General features: G+C 38.7%; 1 long non-coding RNA gene across 2 annotated transcripts in view; it reads left to right on the plus strand.

The window, feature by feature from the left end:
- Positions 1-23,287, plus strand: part of LOC310899459 — an 83,671-nt gene that overhangs the window by 24,068 nt on the left and 36,316 nt on the right. The window contains exon 1 of one of the 2 annotated variants that reach the window (XR_014584293.1): positions 11,370-11,994. The exons of the other annotated variant lie outside the window; for it this stretch is intronic. This is a non-coding gene — a long non-coding RNA (uncharacterized lncRNA). Of the gene's footprint in view, positions 1-11,369; positions 11,995-23,287 lie in introns of those variants that run through there. 2 annotated transcript variants of the gene reach the window in all.

Raw genomic sequence — 23,287 nt, forward strand, 5'->3', positions numbered from 1 at the left:
CATCGGGTTAGGAATTTTTTTTTTCACACTATGTGACAGTGAGGTTATAGACAGCTCACCCTGCAAGAAAGGGCCAGCCTATCCTTAACTAAGTCTGCAGTATTTGGCTGGCAGGATGGAGTGCTCCCCCTTGCTGATATGTTCCACAGTAAATATTGATCCTGCTTTGTTGGGCTGATACAGCCTTTCCATGATTTGGCACAGGAATTTAAGCTTTGGGAGCATTGCAAAGATGTACTTCTTTTTATCTTCTGTAAGTGTGCTGAAACATAGCCAAGTTACCAGGCTTCATGCTGCTACTGCCCTGCTTGAGGGAAGGCAGAATGGTTCTTGCTGGTCACTAGAAAACAGCAGCATTTATATCCATCGATTGCACCTCAGCACCTCTCTTTGTTGATGCAGCTACCATGGGCTGGCCTGACTGTAGCTAAGTCTGTAAGGTACAAACAGGTATATAAATAGTCATCTCTGTTAATGCCATCGCTTGGCAGCAGAAGAGAGGATGGGGTGTAGAGGTCTCATTGGCTCTTATCTAGAGCGGAGCTCGAGCTTTTTAAAACTTGACTTACTTACAATAAAGAGCTAATGACCTTCAGAGGTCTGAGTTTATTATGAAGAGTGTTGTCAACAAAAGTGTTCAGGGATAGATTGCTACTGTTCAGACAGCCTGTCATCTGTACATGAACCATTTTTTCCCCTCCTGCCTACTCTTTTCTGGATAGAAGGAAGAGAAAGAACCACTCCAGTCTGAATTGTGCAAGGAAGAGGACATGGAGTTTAAAAAGGGGCCCCAAGGAGAGAAAGGGGTTTTAGGAGAAGAGAAGAGCTAAACAAGAGCACACGCGAGTGAAAACCTGGAAATTTAACCAGAAGTTTTGTGTCTCTGTAAAGTAGTAAGTATCTGCAAAGTGCAGGGGCTTCCAAACCTTGATATCCTGGCAGGGTATCTATTAGCCTTAAATGTCAGAAGCACAAAATTGCATGTTGGCTAGTGGTGTGGTAACCCTCCTGCTGCTGTGGTTCACCTTTGTAGAAGATAACCCTGTTACTGCCAATTTGTTAGGTCTGTGGTCTGGTCCTCAAGGTCAGTGCATGACTCAATTCTTGTTGAAAGAAGAGATTAGTATCCTACGTTACACCCTACACGTTGCATGACATACTCCCTAGTTTATCTGTTTTTACCAATTTTTTTCCTGCCTATGTGAGCAGATTAATGTGCATATATGCAGAGCTGAGCTTGCAATAAATGTCCCATGAAAAATCTCATTTTTGCATCCTCAGGGCATGCTTTTATTTATTTATTTAAACAAATAATCTCTGAAGTCTGTAGAAGACATACATAAGTATGTGTTGTGGTGTAACCTGCGAGCCTGTTTACTGAGATATAACTCTTTATTTATTGCTTTGACAAAGTAAAATGATGTTTATCATGAAAAGCTACATTGACCTCTCACTGAGTGCTAACTCATGGGCTTGCACGTATTTCCTGTGATGAAAGTAGAAAGAGACCTTGACCCATGTTGTTTTCTGAAGCTTTGAAGTTGGTCTTAGTCTATTACTAGTTGTAGTTGAAGTTCAAAGTATATGTGGGATGCTGCTTGAGATTCTTATGTGCTATAGTTTTGTCTTTAAGTTTTAGTGTCTTCTCTAGGCATCTGCTGTGTTTTTAAAGAGCATGGCTTGTACTTGTGTGGTTTGTCTAACACTATACATGTCAGGAATCGTGTGGTTAGACTCATGCTTTTTGACATGGGAGGAGTTCAGCTGGATTAAAGAATGGAAAAACTTCAAAGCTGTCTTGAAGTAAGTTCTCTATACATTCTCTATTTAATATTACACTTGATCTAAACATCACTATCCAGCTCTGAGACTTTGTGAGTTTTTGTTGTTGTTTGTTTTGTTTTGTTTTGTTTATCCCTTTGAAGTGGGAGCCTCTTTATACCACTATTTCAGAAACTTTATTTTATGGATTCTTGTAGCTCATCTGTAAAAATAAAACTTTTTATTAGACAGGAAAGTTCTTCTGCCAATTTCCAACTTCTGCCAGTGTTTCTTCTTTTTGTAGCAGTAATAGTAGAGAAGAGAATATTTTAACTCTTGCTGTAGAGAAACATATTATTGTCGTCTCTGTGAGACAGGGAGCTGCTTTTCTAATAAAAAATAATAAATATATATATATATATAAATGCTTACATCATGGCACTCCAGGTTTCTCTCACTTAGTATAAATCTGTACCATTGGAAAACTGTGCACAGTTAGCATGAACATCTGGCTGTTCTCCTGCTGTCCTCAATAAAAGTGATCTTCTGTCTTGAAGCTTACTTTTCAGCCAAAGGTCAACAACTGTGTTTGACAAATGTTTTTACATTATATTTGTCTTAGGTTTGTATCCCCACAGCTCATGAAGGAGGAAAGGAAAGACAATCACAGTAATCTTTTCCTACAGATATTTTGGAGAGTACTTCAAAATCAAATAAAAACCTAATGACTAGGCCTCCACTCATATTGTTACTTTTTTTTTTTCCTTTTTCTTTTGGAAGTGTTTTAAGATTGGTTCAGCACCACAGGGATGGATAATAAGATTGTAGCTGATAGAGGGGAACTAAGGACTTCAATGTTTCTAGCACATGTTTAGACCAACTCACTTATTCTGCCTATTCCAGACAAGCAGGTCTATAGTGGTAACCATATTTTGGAGTTTCTTTTAAACTAATCCCAATGAATTAATGGGTCAAGTACTAACCATCATAAAAAGAGTATCTGACTCTTTGTCATGAGGGAACCTCAAAACTTGTCTTAGATTTCCCTTCTTGCAGTAGGTAACATTGAAACCAGTAGCTGTGTGTAACTTGGTACGTTTCCTGACCTAACTTTGATTCTCAATTGCAGGCTGATAAGATTTTTCCACTGACCTTAGACAGTGAGTCTCACAGTCATGTTAGTGAAAAATCTCATGGTCTGTCTATCATTTCTAATCAAGGTAAAAGTGCAAGTCTAACTTCTTACTAGCAGTAAGAAAAAAAAGTCTCTGCTGTCCTGCTAGTCAAGCAGCAGTGAACTTCTGTCTCTTTAGGAGGAGCTTTTTTAATCTAGAGAGTTACTCTACAGTTGACCTCCTCAAGTCCCTGTATGAGACACAGGAATTTAGTGTATGCTCTCTTCTTGCTGAGCTCAGTCACTTTAAATCTGCCAACACTTTTGCTTAGCTTTCCTTTTAGAGCAAAGCTAGATGATTTTCTAGGTCTCTAGAGCATCCATATGTTCTCTTAAACTCTCCTAATAGTTTTAACTAGAAAACAAGGAAAGTAGATAGACTATTTCCCATAGCAAAGGTTTAACAAGCTTGGGTATTACTGCATTGCTCAGATGGGCCCCAGGTCATAGTTCAATCCCTGCTTCACCTTTTTTGAGGCTTCATCAGACCTTTGTTCATGCTCTGTTCCCAAAGCAATGCTGGCTTGTGTCAGTACTCTGAAACAGCTCACCCACTCTTTGAATTTTTGAGAGACAGTAGCAGTTGAATGAAAACTGGTTATTCTGCAATGACTTCTTGCTACCCATTTTATCCAGGAAAAAGGGGAACTGTTTATGCTCTCACTCAGAAATTAAATGAGTTAACAAGACATGTTTGAATACAGAAATGGAAATCACAAAGGATCACAATGGAAACTAGAAAGGGTAAGGAAAGAACTCTGCTAAGCCATTAATCAGAGGAAAAGACAAAAAAATTGTTACTGATCTAGGGATTTTTTCCCCCCTTTTCAAAATAAGAAACTCATGTTTAGGGTTAAAGAAAACTGTTTTTTAAGAAGTGAGACAACAATTTCATAAAAGGGGAATGATACTAAACAGAAGCCAGAGGAGATAAGAGGTAAGCAAGTTTTATTCACCTTGCAACTGTGAGATTTGGTCACTGACCATGGACTTTATTCCATGCCTTGATGAAGGATGCATGAATCTGTGCATCTCCCAGAATTACACTGTTGAGACCAAGTGGTCATCTCCTAAGTGAATACACCTGTTTACAAAATTGTTCTTCCCCTCCTACTCTCAGCACAATGAGTAATCAAATATCCTACCACTGAGTTAAACAACATCAAACAGAAGATTATTTCTGTACACTATTTTAGCCTGTTATATCTGGGGTGCCTGTCAAAGATGAAGTTGGTGTATTTGAAGACAGAAATGAATGTGTGTGTGATATACTAAGCACTACTGAGCTACTTGACTGTGTTCATCCTATTAGGATGGAAACAAAGAACTGCAAAGGGTGTTTTGAGCAAACCAGTATAGCAAAAGGGCTGGGTGTTTTTTTGTCATTATGACTGTGGGTTTATTTTCTGATTTATTATTTTTTTCTTTCTCCCCAGACATTACTGTTGACTGAGTAAAGTGACTTTCCTGGAGCATTTTTTTTTTTCCTCATGGAATAAGGAAAGTAACTGATGGTAAAATTTATATAGGGAAGAATCTCAGAACTAAAATATTCACCAAGCGTCCAGATACTGGATAAAGGATTTTTATTTGTTTGTTTGGGATTGCCTAGTTTTGTCTTAAGTTAATGCCTTCTTGAAATGGGCAAAATTATTTGAATATGTATTTCTGAATTCATTTTCATGTTTCTGAATTTTAAATGTTTGCTTCTCTTCTTGTTGAAATTTTTTTTCCCCTCAAATGCTTAGCTTCTTTGAAAAATTTTCCTTCTATAAACATAAATTTATGTGCATAAAAATGATGAAAATGGCTGCAGAGATTGCTAAAGAAATTGAACTTGTTCTTTTATGGATAAGCATACATTTGTACAGCTCAGACAGACATTGTTTTTCCTTGTTTCACCTTGCAGCCTTGAGATCGGTTTCATTGTTTGTTGCCTTCCTGCTGAGTATAGAAGATCCTAACTTGGAAAAACAGTCTAGAAAGCTAATGAATGTTTTTATTTGAAAACATAGTGCGAAAACAGGTTTCTTGTGAGTTACAACATTGTAGTGGGTTTACCTGGCAAGGCTTTGGTAGCAGGGGGCCATAGGGGTGGCTTCTGTGAGAAGAATCTAGAAGCTGCCCCATGTTAGGTAAGGGCCCCACTGCTTACCAGAGCTGAGCCAATAAGCGATGTTGTTTTGTACCTCTGTGAGAGCATATTTAAGACAGGGGAAAAAAAAAAAATGCTGTGCCACACAGCAGCTGGGAGAGTGAGAGGAGTGAGGAACAGCCTTGCAGGTGCCAAGGTCAGTGAAGAAGGAGGGGGAGAGGTGCTCCAGGCGCCGGAGCAGAAGTCCCCTGCGGCCTGTGGTGAGGACCATGGTGAAGCAGGCAGTCCCCCTGCAGCCCATGGAGTACCACGGTGGAGCAGGGTTCCGCGCTGCAGCCCGTGGAGGAGACCACGGTGGAGCAGGTGGACCTGCACCGACGGAGGCTGCGGCCTGTGGAAGACCCCTGCTGGAGCAGATCCCGGGCCGGACCTGTAGCCCGTGGAGAGGAGACCACGCAGCAGCAGGTGACCTGGCAGGAGCTGCTGCCCGTGGGGGATCCAGGTTGGAGCAGTTCGCTCCTGAGGGATGGACCCCGTGGTACGGACCCACATCTGGAGCAGTTCTTGAAGAGCTGCTGCCTGTGGGCAGCCCATGCCAGATCAGTTCAGCAAGGACTGCATCCCGTGGGAGGGTCCCCACAGCACAGGGGACGAGAGTGACCGAGAAGGAGCGGCGGCGAAGAAGCGCTATAGACTGACCATAACCCCCATTCCCCCATTCCCTTGCGCCGCTCAGGGGGTGGAGGTGGAAGAGGGTGGATGGGGGGTAAGGTGCTTTTGGTTTCTTTCCTTTGTTTCTCACTTCTCTAGTTTGTTAGTAATTAGCAATAAATCTTACTATCTCCCTATGCTGAGTCTGTTTTGCCCGTCACAATAATTACTGCGCGATCTCTCTGTCCTTATCTCAACCCTTGAGCCCTTTTCATAGTATTTTCTCCCTGTTCCTCTTTGAGGAGGGGGAGTGAGAGAGCAATTGTGGTGGAGCTTGGCTGCCCACCTGAGTAAAACCACCACAAACATTCAAACAGGAATTCTGGACCTGTCAGCTGTCCCAAGACCTCTCTTTCTTAGACCTTATTTTGTTGATTTTCTTGGATGTGAAATAATAAGCCAAATATAGTTTTTGAATAGTGTTCAATATTATGATTTGATGTAAAGACATTGCATTTTCAGTTTTCTTTTCCCTTCTTAATGAAGCCTATTTTTGACTGTTTAAACAAGCACCTCTTAGTGAGCTGGAGTGATAATGCATAAGTCTTTTCACTGAAATGTGAAATGTTGATCAGAAATTAACGGTATGTGGGTTGTTTTTTTCACTTAACATTTTGTTCTCCTGTTTTAATTTTTCATTGCCCCAGTTTATTTTGGCCTTCTTTATAACCTTACTGTGACCTGTGTCATCAGTATGGTATTTTTTTTCTCTGCCTCATGTCTCTCCTCTGTTTACTTCAGAGAACTGAAGTAGACCAATGTTGATCTGAATATCTATTCGCAGCTATGTTTTTTGGCAGTATTTTCCCATAACAAAATTATTTTCTTTTCTCTGTTTTTTAACCAGTTCCTAATCTATAACAAGGCTTGATTTTCTAACCAGTTACCCTACTTTCCCCTTCCCAATTGTCTTTAATAGTTCTGTCCAAAATTAGCATTATATGCTTACAAACTGCTTTTAGATATTTGTCTAGTAATGTCTTTCGTGATCTTAGACTTGTAGGGAGGATCTCTGGACCCATAGCACCCAGATGGAAAGAGATACCCAGCCTAGAATATTTAAGGCAAGTAGTGGTATCCATGCCATATCACTGTCAGTCTTCCAGAGTTGAGGATGAGGAAGAAACTTCTCCAGAAGACCGCTTTTTCTGAAGTGATAAAACTCCTGTAGTGAGTTAGAAAGCATGAAAATCTTCCTCTGTCAAGAGTACCTGCTTCTAAAACTTTAATTCAGCCAAGTTACTTCTAACTGAAGTGTTACCTTTTCTCTGAAGCATGGTTTTCTCCATGCAGTGGGTTAGCCTCGTTTTTAGTAGGACAAGACAAGGAAGTTCTGAAAGTACTAATGTCGCTGTTCTCCTTCTTTATTATGAACTGATAGACCTGCAGTGTAGCAGGAAACTGCAGAAGTCTCTTCAGCCTGGGGGCCACATTATTCGTGGATCTCTTGCAGTCCATATCATTCGACCCTGAAGGAGTAGTTCAGAAGAATTTCTATTCAGTTGTCTACTATTACGTTTTCTTATACAAAGGCATAGGCTGGTGCCTACCAGCATATACCAGTGAGTATAAGTTTATTTTTTGTCTACATGAATGCTAGTATTTATTCCTCTTATGAGAGGCAAGTCTGCTACCAAATCAATGGATCCTAACAGAAGACATCAAAATGTCAGCCCCAAGTTAATTTAGCATGATAATTCAGATAATAATTTTGAGATCCTGCACACAAAACCCATATCTTGTTCTCCTAGTGGAGAGAAAGAGAGAAGAGCATCAACAAGAAGAGATGTAATCTGCCCTATCCTGAGGAACTGTATCACATCAGGAAGCTTCCTCCCAGAACTGATATGGATTTGTGCAATTTTCATCCAGCACTTATATATCAGTGCTGTGTTTTCCAGTTCCTAATTGTGGTGTTGCCGTTTCTATTTAAATATCCATACATGACAGATGAAGCATTTTCATTCCCATTTCTGTTTAAATATCCCCATCCTCTCCTGGAAATGGCCACAGCAGCTATACAAATTGTTTTCCTTCCCTAGCCTCAGAACACTGCTCTTACTGATAGCTTATGATAGAAACAAATTATTTTTGAGCCCAAAATAACTTAAATTAGCATGAAATTTGGATTAATTTAATATTCCTATGTACTGCTAAATCAAAGAGGTTGCAACCTTTATTTCAGAGTTGTCTGTACATATATCTCTTAAACCCATGCCCATTTTCTGTCTGAAGAAAATAAATTGTAGTTGAGCAAATTTGTTTATAATCTGTTGCAGTTAAATAGTTTTGGAGCTATGTTTTGTTGATTTGAAAAGACTTTTTGAACAGCAGCCTGCTTGCAATAATATTTACTGTGAAGAATCTTTTGTCATTTGACTTTCTGAACAAAAATATGTGGCGCATTTTTGAGCACTTCTCCCTTTGGCTGCTCGAACCTCCGACCCTCTGTTAAAACTGCACTTTGGTTTACCACAGTGTGACTGGGACAGCAGCGTGTTCAAGAGTGGTGTGCCATGACAATGGGAGAAGGTACTTCTGCACATGAAGGTCTCACCTGAGCTGAATCCCAGTTAGCTGTAATGAGCTGTGTAATAAAAACTATAGCTAAGGACAGTCACAACCTTCATCTCTGCCTTTCCCCTTTAGGTTTAGAGCTGTTTGTTCAGTCTCCAAAGATATTTAGGATGGAGACTGTGTTTCTCTACTTATCTGTACGGAATCCAGTAGAGTTTTGAAAAGTTACTGTGATGCAAATAGCAATTCCATACTATTAGCTGGCTTGCAAGGCAGACAGCTCTCAACCTAGTTCAAGGTGAAGGCTCCTAACCACTGCAGGAGGAGGGTAGTTTTGATCTTGTACCTCCAGGCTGTTTATTGTTTACAGACCAGTTATCCAGAGCTAAATCTGTGACACAACAATGTTATTTGTAGGACTGGCTTGGATTGTGTTGTCAATTCTCAGAAAGAAAAGAAGTATATTCTCACATCTTGGAATGAGATTTAAGAACCACCGAGATGTCTTCAAATCTGAAATTTCTCAGTCTAAACACAGATTTTGGAAGACAAGCAAGTATTTGTTCTTTTAATGTTTCATTTAAACAAACAAATATATGCAGTATTTCGGAGTCCCTTAGTCTGCCAGAAAACATCCATTATAGATTTGAATTTTAAACTTTAGAAGGTACTGAACTCTATAATAGACCACCTGCAAGTCAGAAATGATTAACAGGTTGAAGAAATATCTGCTGTTTGAAATGGGTAACATTCTTGGTTAGCACAGCCAATAGGAGAAAAGACAAAATTAGGCATGACAGATGCAGTGTTTGCTCTCCCAGATAGGAAAAGTAATTCCAGTGTGTGAGGAGTGGGGAGCATGTAGAGTGGAATATTCTTTACTCTTTGCAAAATTGTCTTACTTGTTCAGTATCATAATTTTCTTTAGCCCTGTTCCCCCCTCCTCCCCCACCTCTGGGTTATTAACTTCCCTGATTTAGAAAAACATTGAAGACATACTCATTGCCACTCACTAAGAAAGTTCTGCATCATTCCTCAGTCAGCTTTCTGGAAATTAGTTTTGTGGGAACACAAAATTTCAGCTTCTTTACAAATCTTAAGTGGAATGAAACTCTGAAATGCAGCAACAGATGCAAAGTGTCACAGAGGCATTGTTTCAGCTAACCTCTGCCTTTTGGTAGAATTTAAGTCTTTTCCAGATGTCAACTGGGGAGAATATAATGATGGAAACTTAATCTCATTTAGACGGAACCGGTCTAAACACCATTTAGGCTCATTAAAACACTCCTAACAATAGCAGCAACTGCCTCCTATTTATGTTTTGAAATGAAAGCAGCAGTGATTTTACTTTCTGAAGGTTCTGATTATCTTTCTGTAGGTGTACTTTGTCTGACAAATGAAAATTTTGTCATGCCCTACATCCTGCTCTGCTCATTTCTGGAGTAGAAACTTACTTATGAGTCCTAAGCAATGTCCAGAACAAAAATGTAATCATGAAGACAAAGATAAAATCAAAACAGGGAGAAGGTTAGGCATTAAGTATAAATTTAGGGGTCCTAAATTTGGTTGGAAGTTTTGGTCTGAAGAATTAATATTCATACAAATCAATAATTTTTGGTTAATTAAAATGGACCAAAATACATATAGTAAAATGAAATACATTAACTGTAAAATAATGTTTATTCTCTTTTGGAAGAAAGATTTTTTTGTTTGGGGATTACAGAAATCTCTTAAAAGATCTCAGAAAAGTCCTAAATTTCTGACAAGCATGGGACATGTCATAATTTCACATTTTCACAGGTAGTAGTATTTTGCAATGAAACTTGGGCAAGGAAAATGTTGGTGGTCATTTGGCTGACAGCAACTCAGAAGTCCCTAAAACAGGGTAAAGTCTGGGGTGTTTTAAGGATCCTGAGCTAGAGGTGGGAAATCATTTTATTTTCTCCATCTTTACAAATTGAAAAGTTGAGCAGATTGAATTGTTGCTGATGTAGAGCACTTGAGGAAACTATTGCTTTTCATAATTTATTCAACCTAAATGCAAAATGAGCATTTGTTTGGGAATGTAATGACTTAAGGTCAAACTAATTTTTTTTCTTTACTGTGAACAAATCACTTGAGCCTCATACTTGCTTTTGGCAGCTGTTAAAATGCTTATGTTTTCTATTCTTCATGCCAAGACTGACATGTGAAAAGAGAACTTTCCAGTAATGTTCTTGCCACAAAGAGAAGCTTGAACTTTCCGTGTTAGTTAGCACTTTATTTTTCAAATCCTCTGGGAGGTTTTGGCATTTCCTTGTGCTCTCTATTATGCTCTCTATTAAAAATATTTAAAGCCGCCTATATAACTTTTTTTTTTTTTTAAGAGAAGTATTTCTCCTTAGATCGAAGACAGAATTCTGCAACAAATACAAGATGTTGCTTAGCGGCCTTAATAGTCTTTTTGCAATCAAGCTGCCAAAAAAAAAAGAAATCATGTATGTGAGATTTCTGAAACATTGGGACTACAAAAAAGGTATAAAATTGATTGTTTTCAGTAAAATAATAAGCTTTCAGGATATGTAAGTGAGTTTACTACTTTTCCTTTTAAATTCTCCAAGTATTTTTCTCACTTCTAAAATTTAGCTTGGCAAGTGATATCTGAATTTGGCTTGTTCTGAACCAAAGTATTTTTGACTCTCGTGAGATCACAGAAATTGATTCAGTTAAGTAGAATAGTTGACATACTCTTTTCTTTATCTAAAACCCTAACTCTAATTTCTTCCATGGGTGTTCATTTTATTTTAGGAAAAATTTATCATCTAAGATGATGAAAGCTACAATTTTCTCAGCAAGCTGTCAAACAACTGTTCTATTATCCTGTCATTTACACATGAATAAAATGTCTGTTAGATCTAATAATAAATTTGCCTGCATTTTAATGAGACTACTGATGTACTGCTCAAGGAAGACTGCAGAATACTATAGGAAACCCAAGCTGAAAAGGCAGTGAATGTCATTTTATCCCATCTTCTGATATGTGGGAAACCCATCACCATCTGCAAATGCTTGTTTATGCATGTAAAGTAGGAGCAATGAAGATCTACCTAAACTAGTGTTTGTTTAACTACTATGATTCAGGCATGATAATAGGTGAGTTGGAATATCCTAACTCATGTGGATTGCTGGGCAAATCATCAATTAATGTGACAGGAGATTCTCTGTAAGTTTATCACTGTTATTGGCCTTTTGTTGTTTTGCTTTTTTACAGTGTGCTGTGAATATTTCTAAAAGGCATGATTTTTTTTTTTTAATGTTATCTTAAATATTTGAGGGAGATAGCCATGTGAGCATGCTCAGTGTAAATACATAACATTCTACATTCTATTTCAGATTTGGGGGGTTTGGGAATGAGGTTAGTGAAAGGGAGGCGGGGAGGGAGGGAGAAGGGAGAGCCTGCAGTCATCTGGAGAAAAGATTAAACATTCTTGGATCATAAGCAGCGGGACTGACCTTCCCATACTGTGTCCTGCAGCTCTGACTTTAAAGAGCTAGGGCTGAGAAATACAGACATTCCTCTTTTTCTCCAGAAGCAGATTATGCCACCTGGAACACAGAGGACTGGATTTACTGGAAGGTTTAAAGCAGGACTGCCTTGCCACAGGTGCAGGTTTCTAGGAGCAGGTCCATAGCCACATTGCCTGCACTGTGGTGCAGATGTATTCAGTCTTCATGGGGCCACAGCTGGAATCAGAAGGTCTGTAAAACCACGATCTTATGCTGTCCCACCTCTTCCTGTGCTTTATGTTTCAATGGGTGTTATATGAAGCTGTAAAAAACTTGCAGATGGCTGAACTGGAGGAAGGAGTGTTTTGCACAAAACATGATTGTCTGATTGCTGACTTCTGGCACAGTATGTCTCTAGGATCATGCAGGCCCTTGACATTTGGGCAATGCCAGCCAGATGTGTTTATTCCTAATATAGTACATGGGCAAAGTATGGGCATGTACGCCCCCATGTGCCATCAATATCAGAATACAGAGGAGGCAAGTGTGGCACCTACTCAGATACTTTTCTACATCACTACTGCATTTTGCACAAGGCAAAGAACGTGAAGCTACTTCTGAACTGCCTATAATGACAAGCCAAAATTACACCAGAAAATCAGAACAAGAGCAGTCTTAGCCTTCCAAAAGGCATTTCTTGTCATTCATCAAACTATGTTCAGGTTATGGGGCACAGTCAAAGTTAAGTTTAATGTAAAGGAATTAAGACATAACTCTACTCTAACCTTGCTTATGAAAGAGGATGGTTTCTGATACATTTTTAATCTACCTTGCAATGTAGCAGGTACATACACACTTTGAAAAAAGTATTTCTAGCCTCATAAATATGTGGATTGGTGCAGCAAGTGTAATAGAGGTAAGTAGCTCAACTACTGCCATGTGATTCATATTTTTCTTAAATTTCATCTCTTACTCAGTTTTTCTTGTAAGCATGAAAAGAAATATTATAAAAGGGCTAATCTTTAGAACCAGACATAATATCTGATTGCAAACAAAGTGCAGAGAATTTCTGTGAGAAGCTGAGCTGGTCTCCCACCCCATTTAGCTCCTATCCCTTTTTAGACCACTTTTTAATACACAGCAATGAGGGATCCTTGATTAGAAATATGATTCTTGTGTTGTTTACAGAACTGTGGAGTTAAATCAGAGTTCAACTTTTAATAATAACAAAAGTGGTTTACAAATATTTTTGATCTGTATAACCCATTTAGGGCATAGAAATAGTACAGTTATTCTCTTAAAAAGAGAATAGAAATTGTGAGAAAATTGAATTTATTTCTGTGTTAACAGCTGTGAAACTTAAGTGAGTTTTAAGTATGAAACTCAGGTTTGTCTTTTAGTTATTATGAAGCTGAGTGCCAAGGCTGTGCCTGTATGAATAACCAGTACACTTCTGTCATAAACTCCTTGGCTAGCTGAAGAACTCCGGGGTTCCCCATGAGCACAGCTGAGATAACTGACAGGTTTGAGAAGATGAATCAACTTTACTATCTCTTGAGTCAATCATCTTACTTCATCTTCTCAACAAATTATTTGATTAATTGGTACAATCTCTAGCTGGGAATGTCATAACAACCTGAAGACTCCTTCCAGGCAGATTCTACTGTACCTAGATTAATTTCTGTACTTGAATATTTTGATTAAGCTCCTAGGACAATCTGGTTCTTCCACCCACAGACTCGACTCCACTAGAGGCTTCTGCTGCAAAATTGATCAAATTATAAATAGATAAGATGCTTTCAAATGGTCAGTAGAAGCTCTTCCTGCAGATGAAAAAATGATCATGTAGAACATAGTCTTCGGCATTTAGTTACAATGGTCTGTAGTAGTGGATCCAGCATATGCTGGGATGGTTATGCAGGACCATGGGCCAGTTGGATTACAAAGGTTCAGGAGAGCAGTGGTTCAAAGAGTCTCACATAATCCAAAGATCCTTACAAGAAAGACTCCTGTTGCCATCTGGACAAAAATGAGACATGCTGTTCAAAATTTTAATTCTACTCATCGACATTATCCTATGCCAACATCTTAAGATGTTGCTTTATTTAATTTTAACAAACACTCTGTCCATGAGTGCCTATATAATGTTTCCTCTAGGAACTCCTAGAACTTTCAGTTGTACTTTCAAGGCAGTCCTGAGCTCTAGATTATTCTTTGTGTCTTGTTGGGTGTTTCACAGCACTAGCTTGAGCTGGAACTTAGAGTCTGAGCTCAAAAGTGACTCATGTTCATGTTGCCTGGAAGAAATAGACTTTGGTTCTGTGGAACCCATTTCTGACTTCAGCTTTTATAAGTGGTAGTAAAACACTTACATCAGAAAAAAAAAAAAAAATCCGAACTGTTCTAATCACTATAGAATTGGAAATAGAGTTTAAAGTTCATCTAGAATCACTTTCAATTTCTACATCAAGTGTTGAAAGAAATGACATGTTCTCACAAAACTGTCAATTACTTTTCATAGTCAGTAGACGTATCTCAAACAGCAAGCATTTTGAACTGAGGATTTGATGGAAAACTTGGAGTGAAGAGTTCATGAACAATTTACAGGAAACAGCTGAAGAAGTTCCAAATAAGAGGTATTTGAACTTCTTGGTTACTGAGTTTAGATGTGTTGCTGTTCTGTTTTACTTGTTTATATTTCACATTTGCACAACAGCATGTTTGGAGTAGGGGTTGTAAATCAGAATGTCTCCCACTTAACAGAATTTCCTAAATCACCAGAATGAGAAGCTGTGCAATCTTTTATGATAGCTGGCTGGGTTGATGGGCGTCAACTCCATGACCCTTCCCCTCCAAGAGTTTTGGCTGAAAAAAAAATCTATAGGTGGTGTCTTACATCTTAGATGTATTATCTTATTTATCCTATTTATTCAGTAGGAAAGATATCACCCACACTCAACAGAGTGTTTCAGTGTTCACTGTATAAAGAATTTTTCTGACAAAAGAAATTACATATATGACAAGCAACTGGTGAGAACTAGGAAATAAGCTATATAAAAAATATTGAAGTATGCTTGTCTTATTGATGTTAATTAGAACTGAAAGAATTCTTAGTTTTCTTTCCTCTGCTAGAGAATGGAAATCTCTAGTAACTAAGACAGTAAGATTTTTTTTTTTTAATGGGTTGACTCCTTTCTTCTTCCAGGTTTTTGCTTTCTCCACGTCCTTTTTGATCCATTGTCTAAGCTGTAACATTATCAGTAGCGCTTGATTTGAAGAGATGTTTGTAGAGTAGTGTTATGGCCTCTAGATTTGTTATAGTCTTGTAAATTTTGTTGTAATTTTCCTGCAGAACGGCATGATATTCAATGTGCACTTCTCAATTTTTGTGGAAGATATTTTACGTGTAGAAAGTCTGGTCTTTAGGAGTGTGTCTGCTTGATTTGTATAAACAGTTCTGTTTTTTCCCCAGTTCTGTTTCTTGTGGGAAAATGCAGATTCAAACTGTCTGATTTAGTTTTATTACTAATCAGTTCAACTACTTATTCATAGTACAACAAAATGGAATAAGTAGCACATCTTATTATATAGATACCAATTCTTTTTCAATAAATGTTTACTCTCTTCAGTGTCTATTTATTCCTTCTGTTTCATTCATCATGTAAATAAAGTTAACAGCTAACGCATGCAAAGGACATAATTTCCCTCTTCTTTATGTTGTTGGTTGTTTTACTAATATGATCGCAGGCTATAAATCCCCTTCAGATCTTGGCAGAAACTTAGAGCTCAAGAAACTCCATTTCATGCTTATAGTGATGCCAGACAGGAAGAATAAGGCCAAAGGATGCTTTGCATTCCCAAGCTTCTCTCTGCTCTTAAACAGTTTCTGGTACCATCATTGTATATGTATGTGGCAGTAAGAATAAATCTCGTTTATTAAATACCTGATGGAAAAAATCTCCTGCCTCTGAGAATACTGGATTACATTTTTATCAACCATTTATACATTTTCTCTTGGTTGGTCTTTTCTGGCTTTGAAAACGTAAAACCCTTCACTGCTCTACTTTAAAAAGGCAAGAAATAAAACTGTTACATCAGAGTGTGAAGATGAAAAGATTTTCTATCCAAAACTTCAGAAATCAGAGAGCATTTCTTGTTTCCACTTAGTCAGCACTTCTATCATTATAACTGCCAGGGATCAATTCTGATCAGGCCCAAATGAAAGCTGCTGTGCAGCTAAATGTGCCTGTCTGAGGGAGGACTTGTCTCAAACCATTTGCTCAACCACAGACTTTGCGTGAGGCTTTGAGTAAATGTGCTTGGATTTAAAAATAAAATAAAATAATAACAATAATAATAGAATTTAAAGCATTTCATCAGTCTACCTGTCTCATTATTATTAGTTTTTAATCCAAAATGCAGAAATTTTTAAGAGATAAAAAATATGATGTTTCTGTAAGTACTCTATACAGCTCAGAGGACAAGAAATAGCAGTTGGTGATTATCCACCAGTGTCAGTCTTGGGATTTGTCTTCCATGCTCTTGTGTTTTCCTAGTATTGATGATGAACTGAAATTGGGGCACTGTAAGAAACTGCTTTCAAATTCCATTTGCATGTTGACTCAAGAAGTGCTGTTCTTACGTTTGTGCCCCTGGAGAGGGATAGGTTTTTCGGAGACCCTGTAGTTGTGGTGCGTGTGTGCAGTGGTGCTAGAACATGATGACTGGTAATCTTGAAGAGGGCATTATCACTATATATTTTAGCTGTTTCCTTTCATATGAATGTGTAAAACTATTATGAGACCATATTCTTAGAATGAAAGGCTGGTGAGATCTTTGGGAAAGGTTTGTTTTTATCTACCTTCATTATCTGTCAGTACAATCTGACATGCTTTGTCATAGTTCAATAAGAAAAAAGGTGAACAAAGTGTGGTTTTTTATTATTTAAATTTGCTTGCTTTTTTCCATACCAGCAGCTATGCTTTTGTACAGTCCTAAAATTGGGGTTATGCTCTTATTGTTTGCTTCTGAGTAATAACTCTGAAAATTTGCTTTGATACACAAAGCAAGATTTGCTCTAAGCCTCTCGGTGTTTGTTTTGAGGGGCATTTGTGGCTTACAGTAAAATAAACATAAAGCTACATTGTTTGTCACCTGGAGAGAAGCTCCCAAAGTCAAGTTAACCAGTACATTGTGAGAAAGCACAACATGGTCACTGTTTCATCACTATTTGATCTGATCTGACTGCCAGAGCTTGCTCAGTCCTTCCCTGCATGATGCTGCCACCTTCTTTCCAGTGGCCCCAGAACTTGTAACACCTTCTCATGTGCCAGTTTAGTTCATTAAACCAGCAGAAACATTATCTTGTTTGTTTGTTTGTTCTGCTCAGCTGCTGAGCTGAATCTGTTCATAGGAGCATCCAGCAGCTGCCAGATCTGGTGCAGGTTAAGTTGTGACTGAGCATAGCTTGCAATATGGAAAAAGAGAAAAGATGATAAGGGATAAGATGAGCAAGGTCAGAGATACCTCCCAACAGCTGTTTTTGTGGGTGATTGACTGGCTTACCTTGTGCTAGGAGACAGCTCATGGTAAGAGGAGTCAAAAAAGCTAAACATTAGATTAAAGCTTCTCATCTGCCATGGCTCGCAAGAGTCACTGGAGGGGGACCGTGCTCTAGGTGCTAAGTGAGAGAACAAAATGTCAATTAACCTCTTGTCACAAATCAGCATCTTTGCTCAAGCAGGGCCACCGAGAGCAGGTTACCCAGGACCACGTCCAGGTGGCTTTTGAATATGTCCCAGGAAGGGTACTCCACCACCTCTCTGGCAGTCTGTTCCAATGTTGTCACCTGCACAGTAAGGAAGCATTTCCTTTTTCTCTCATCTTCTCTACAGCTGAGATTCTGTTTTCCAATTTACACTTTTAAACTTTGATTTAATTTGCATCTCCTGAATAATATAATGTCTTAGGAATTCTCAAATATTACACCAAAAATAGAGACAGAAAGTAGTTACAAAGCTATGGTATACTTTGTCTTCTCAAATAACTCTCTTTTACTCTGTAATTGAGAAGACTTTTCATTCTTTTTGTTATTATTTCAAGAAATTGAACATTGATCGATGGGAAAAAAAATCTATTTTATAAAATCTGGGCACATGGAATAATAGTTAAAATTTTAAAACAAATGCAGAACTAAAGTCTTGAAGGTACCTTGTCTGCTTTGGTGTGTGTAGGTCAGATATTCTCATGGTGAGTGGGCAAGGGCTTAGGCTGAGGGATTAATTAAACATCAAATAAACACTGTCTCAAAGGTAAGCAGAGCCAGTTGTTTGAGATATTGTAATATCTATGAGTAGGAACCATAACAGAAAGTGGATGGATTTCAAAATGAAATGGACTTAAATGTTTTACTATTGTCTTTGATTACAATTAGGGAAGGGGGGAAGAAGTGCTTATGCACAAGTGCTGCCTTGCTTATATTGCTACGACTACTGCAAACAGACAGCCTCAGAGTCCTGAACATATCAATCCATCTTCATGGGGTGTTTTGAAGTGCTGTTGGGTGAATAACTGAGATACAGGGAGACCAAGGGACCCAGACAGCCCAAGGCAATCCACACAGTAGGCTCAACAGTCATGAGTCAGATAAATTTCTCTGAAATGCTAGGAGAGAGCTAGCCTTCTTGGAAAGGAATTGGGAAAGTTTAGGATCCTGAGCAGAGAGCTAGTTATTACAGCTCTGCAATCAGCACTGCCAGATCTGCATTGCACTGAGCTTCCTGCTACAAATATAGCTGAGAGAAGAACGAGGAGATTTGGAACAGCTGGAATGGATTCACCAAGGTTAAATCATGCCTGACTGCCCTGACTGCCTTTGGGATAAAATGACTAGTTTTATGGATTAGGCAATGACAGTGAATGTCAGTTACCTTGATGTTAGCAATGCTTCCGTATATTCTTGTGTCAGAGCTGGGACATCACAGTCTGGGTGAGTAGGCAACTGGGTAGGTAGGTAACTGGTTGGATAGTTAGGCTTGGATGGTCAGGTTTAGAGGGTAGTGGTTAAGGAGTCATATACAGCATGGAGCTGATGGTAGGTGGAATACTGCAGTAATCTGTCCTGGCACCTCTCATGTGTAACATCTTTTATCTTTGAAACTGAGAGAGCTGGGTTTGTTCAGCCTAGAGATAAGAAGGCTTTAGGGGGACTCAGTAGCAGTCTTTCTGTAAGAAGATTATTGAGAGGATGTAGCCAGGCTCTTCACAGTGGCAAGCTCTCTCACATGGCAAGAGAACAAGAGACAGTTAACATAAACATAAGGACATTTTTTTTTACTGTGAGGACAGTCAAGCCTGGAGAACCTTTTGCTACAGTCATCAAGGTGACTTCAGAGAGAGATGTGGCCTTGAATGTTTGGTAAAGATTGAATTTATTCACCAAATTACATTTGGGTTTATGACTTTTGGGGGAAGACAGACATCTTCCATAGCTAGCTCTTTTATGGAGTCATTCTTAGCTCATGTTAAGATTATCTGCATTTAGTTCCAAGGCAGAAAAATAGGGGCCTGTAAGTTCCCATATTTGCTTGTGTAGTTATATCCTCTAAATGCAATCTATACATAAGCCATGGATCTTAATGGAAATATATTTTACTCCTACCAAAATGCAGTAGCTATTGTCTCTTGTGGCTGAGAATAAAACTCAGTGTGACTATATAAATTGTTTTTTTTTCTTTCTTCTTAAATTTACATTCTGGTGTTGCACCACATCTTGTCAAATTTTCTGGTCCTAATCCCTTACCAGTGTTGCACATGACTTTGAATGAGTAAGAATTTAAATACATAAAAAAAAAATCGTCTTCTAACCACAAAATGAGGCATAAAAACATCTTTACCTTTACTTTTTTATAGAAAAAAAAAAAAGTGAGTATAAAAGGCTGTCTTCTTTATATCTTGAATCAGGCCCAGAAATGTGTCTGTTTTTCCTACATCTAAGCTACCAGTCCTGAGGTTTGCTATAATGGTGCTATCAATTTCTCCTCTCTTATGACAATATGGAGGAGGAAAAACTGCTTTTTGTCTTTTTTAGCTTCTATAAATTAGGTGTCTTTTTTTTTTTTTTTCCCATGAATTAATCTTGCATTTGTTTATCTGGTAACCAAAAAATTAGCTCTTTGTTCTGGGATTCTCTGTCATGTTTCACATCCTTAAAGTATAAAGGATTTATTAGCTCATCTGGATTGACCTGTTCATTTCTTCAAATCATTCAGTTTCCTTAACACACCAGAATTTCATTTTAACCAAAACCCTTCATTCTCTCAGGAATTCCATTATATTCCATTATATGCACTATACTATGTGCTATAAACAGAAACTCCAAGCAGCAGTTAGCTTGTCTTTAGCCAGACAACTGCTGCTTCACATCTAAAGAAAAGCTTGTGTCATTTTAGTTGTTTGCTTGTAGTTTTTACTCCTGGCTATACTGGTTAGTCTAGCAACATTCCCACCCACCTTCCACCCCCACCCCCCTCCCTGCCCCATGAGTTTTACCTCTTTTATGGGCTTTAAAATAATATGGCTAAATCGATGGTTTATTGGCCTTTGCTGTTGTTAAATAGTAGTATTATTTTCAGAGTTATCAGCAGCGGGAGGAAATACATGGAAGTCCAGGTTGGTATTTGTGCTTCAGAGCAATGTGGAAAAACAGCATCCTTCTTATGTGGTGCAAGAGAAATATTTGCAGGACTTCTGGGATATTTTAAAGAAACTAAAGAATACCAGTTCTCACTGCAAGGGAATAAAGCTTATTCACTGCAGCCCACGGTGTTTTACTATCATTCTTTTATTTCAGACTGCAAAACTCAAACTTCAAATGAAATATAAAAATGTTCCATTACACACTTTCCTCTTTCTTTAGAGCACGCTGGAAAATAAGCATGACATCTCAGGCCCTTTTTGTAAGGTTACTAAGAAATAAAAACTGACCCAGTCCCTAGTGTACCATGCCGTCTACAAACAGAACAAAAATACCCTTACTTTCCTCCATAAAATGGCTATGTAAACATAGGAGGTAGCAGTTGCATTCAGACAAACAGAAAAATGCACCCAAGCAGCAAGACTGCACTCAACAGCGGACACTCGATAGTTTCTCCCTAACAATGGCCAGTCTTAGGAGTTTGCACGTTGTACAAAGCCCCAAAGGCACATTTGCATCCACTACAGTAAATGCTGTAGATGAAGAAGCTGTCTCAGTTACTGATGTTACCTGCTGGTGCAAGAGCTGCCTGCCCTTTTCCAGACCTCCTATATCACTCTTTTGGTGTGCATTTTATGGGTACTCTCAAAGCCACTCCATAAATGTCTCTCTTAGTCTTGGAAAGACACAGGAAAAGTGCTTAAAATAACTGAAGAGCTGAGAGTGAGTACTAAGGTCTCAAATCCCACCATGATTTTGATTTATTGAAATGAGAGTGTTTTTTATTGTCACTGAAAAAGCAGCAGGGTGCGGTAGAGGAAGATGTTTTTGCATTTCTAGTTTTGACTGTCTTGATGTGTTTAGCGTGCATATTTATTCCATCACATGTTCATTGTGAGTTGCTGCTCTGCAATCTGTGTGCATCCTCCAGGGCTGTCAGTTAAAACTGGGGTCTCTGCAAAAAGGAGATTTGCCTACTGTGGAATAGCTCAAATATTGTGGTTGAAATATTATAGTTGTGCAATCTGTAACCGTGAATGAAATCTGGTATTCTGCCTCAAAACAAGATTAGAACTACATAAGGTCAAGCAGAAACCCATAACCTTCTGGCTCTGCCCCCAGTAACTGGTCCTGGCTTTTCATACCTCATTCAGAGCCAGAGAAAGTAAGACCACTTGGCTCTTGTGAATCTCACAGGACCGTGAGTGCAAAGGAGCTGAGGAAAAGGAAAGAACACATGAACTGAAATTTTTAGGCTTTATTAGGTGTATATTTGTTGTATTACATAGTGTTGTATGCTTACAGCACGAGAGGGATGCTGGCACTGTTGTTTGTTACACCACTGCTGCCTCAGCCTCCTATCCTTGTGCTTCTTCATTCTGGCTTTCAATTATTGCAAATTTAACTTAAAAGCACATAGGGATGGAGCTTCTCTGTATGTATATATATGTACATACCCAATACAGGAAGGCTCTTTGGTGTCAGGGTCTCTACCACTGTATGAGGCCATTATCAAAGAGCTGCTGCTTCTCCTTCAGTGACCAGAGAGCGTAGGTCAGTGTGGGACAGCAGTGGGTTGGAGAGCAATGACACCATACCATTCTCTGTTTTCTCCACCTCAGTTACTTGGATGTCATGGGCAAAGGCTTCTAAAGCAGTTGGAAATTTGTCTTTCAAGTGTCCAGTTTATTTCCCTTTTAACATAAATATTTTTGCTGTCTTCATCACAAAATAAGTGGGATTTTTTTTTTCTTGTCAAACTTTGGGAACAGCTGCTGATGGGCAGCTCTCCCATTTTATCTTCAGCTGAGTTTTTTATGCTCAGCACTAGTCTCTGCTAAAAGATGGCATCTCCCCACTCTGCAGTGCACTCTGATTTCCCAGTGCACTTCCATACATCAGCTCAAGTGTTGACTCCCTCTTTGTCACCCTCATTTGGCAGTTCTGATATCAGTTCTCTTCAGCTGATCTGCATTTCCCCCTTTTTATGGAGGAAGAAAATATTCCCAGATGTTTTTTGTCATTTTTAAACTTTCAGAGAGTGTAGAAGATTTAGGGTGAAATTTTATACCTTGTAGGAAACAGAAGGTCAGGGCACTTTCAAACCATGCAGATTCTTTGCAATGCCCTGATGATGCTTAACAGGCTTTGCAAGATATCAAGAGACAGCAAAGTCAAAAGTGTACCTGAATGGTCTTGGCTTGTAGTGATCTCAATGACTTCTCCATTGCTTTCAAAAGTACCTTCAAAGATATGATGCCTGTGTTCTGTGCCATGCCTTTTAGGTTTCTAATGGAACCGCAGCACACTCCCGTCATTCTCTGTAGTGCTTCTCTTCCTGCCTTTCACAGTACTTTGAAGGTTTTTACTCGATTTGAGAATTAAATGCATAATCCCCATAAAGGCATTTATAGGTCTCCTAAATATTCAAAACTGAGATGAGACTGAACAGGACATAATTCCTTTTGATGTCAAGTGGTGCTGAGTACTTCTAAACTGACAAGAATAAACTTCAGAATGCTCAAGAGTTTGCATTCACCGATTAGCTTCATGATGCACAACAGCAGCCTGAAATCATTGATTCCACCTCCCAGTCATATGGATTGCCCTCCAAGGGCAATACATTTATATCAGCAAGGATATATTCCTAGATAAGGGACAGCCTTTAAATTAGGAATAGAAGAAAAGCACTGCCAAAGCTGAACTACCACTAGAACATACTTTATGGAATAACAGCAGTAGTCCTACCACTTACATGGTGCTTTTCATCTTCAAAGTGCTTAAAAATATTAACTGCTAAGTGACTACATCAGAAGATTGATTCCCATCTACAATAGGGCTTTCTGAC

Source organism: Anser anser (assembly GCF_964211835.1).
Source record: "Anser anser genome assembly, chromosome: 4".
In the NCBI taxonomy this organism is placed as follows: domain Eukaryota; kingdom Metazoa; phylum Chordata; class Aves; order Anseriformes; family Anatidae; genus Anser; species Anser anser.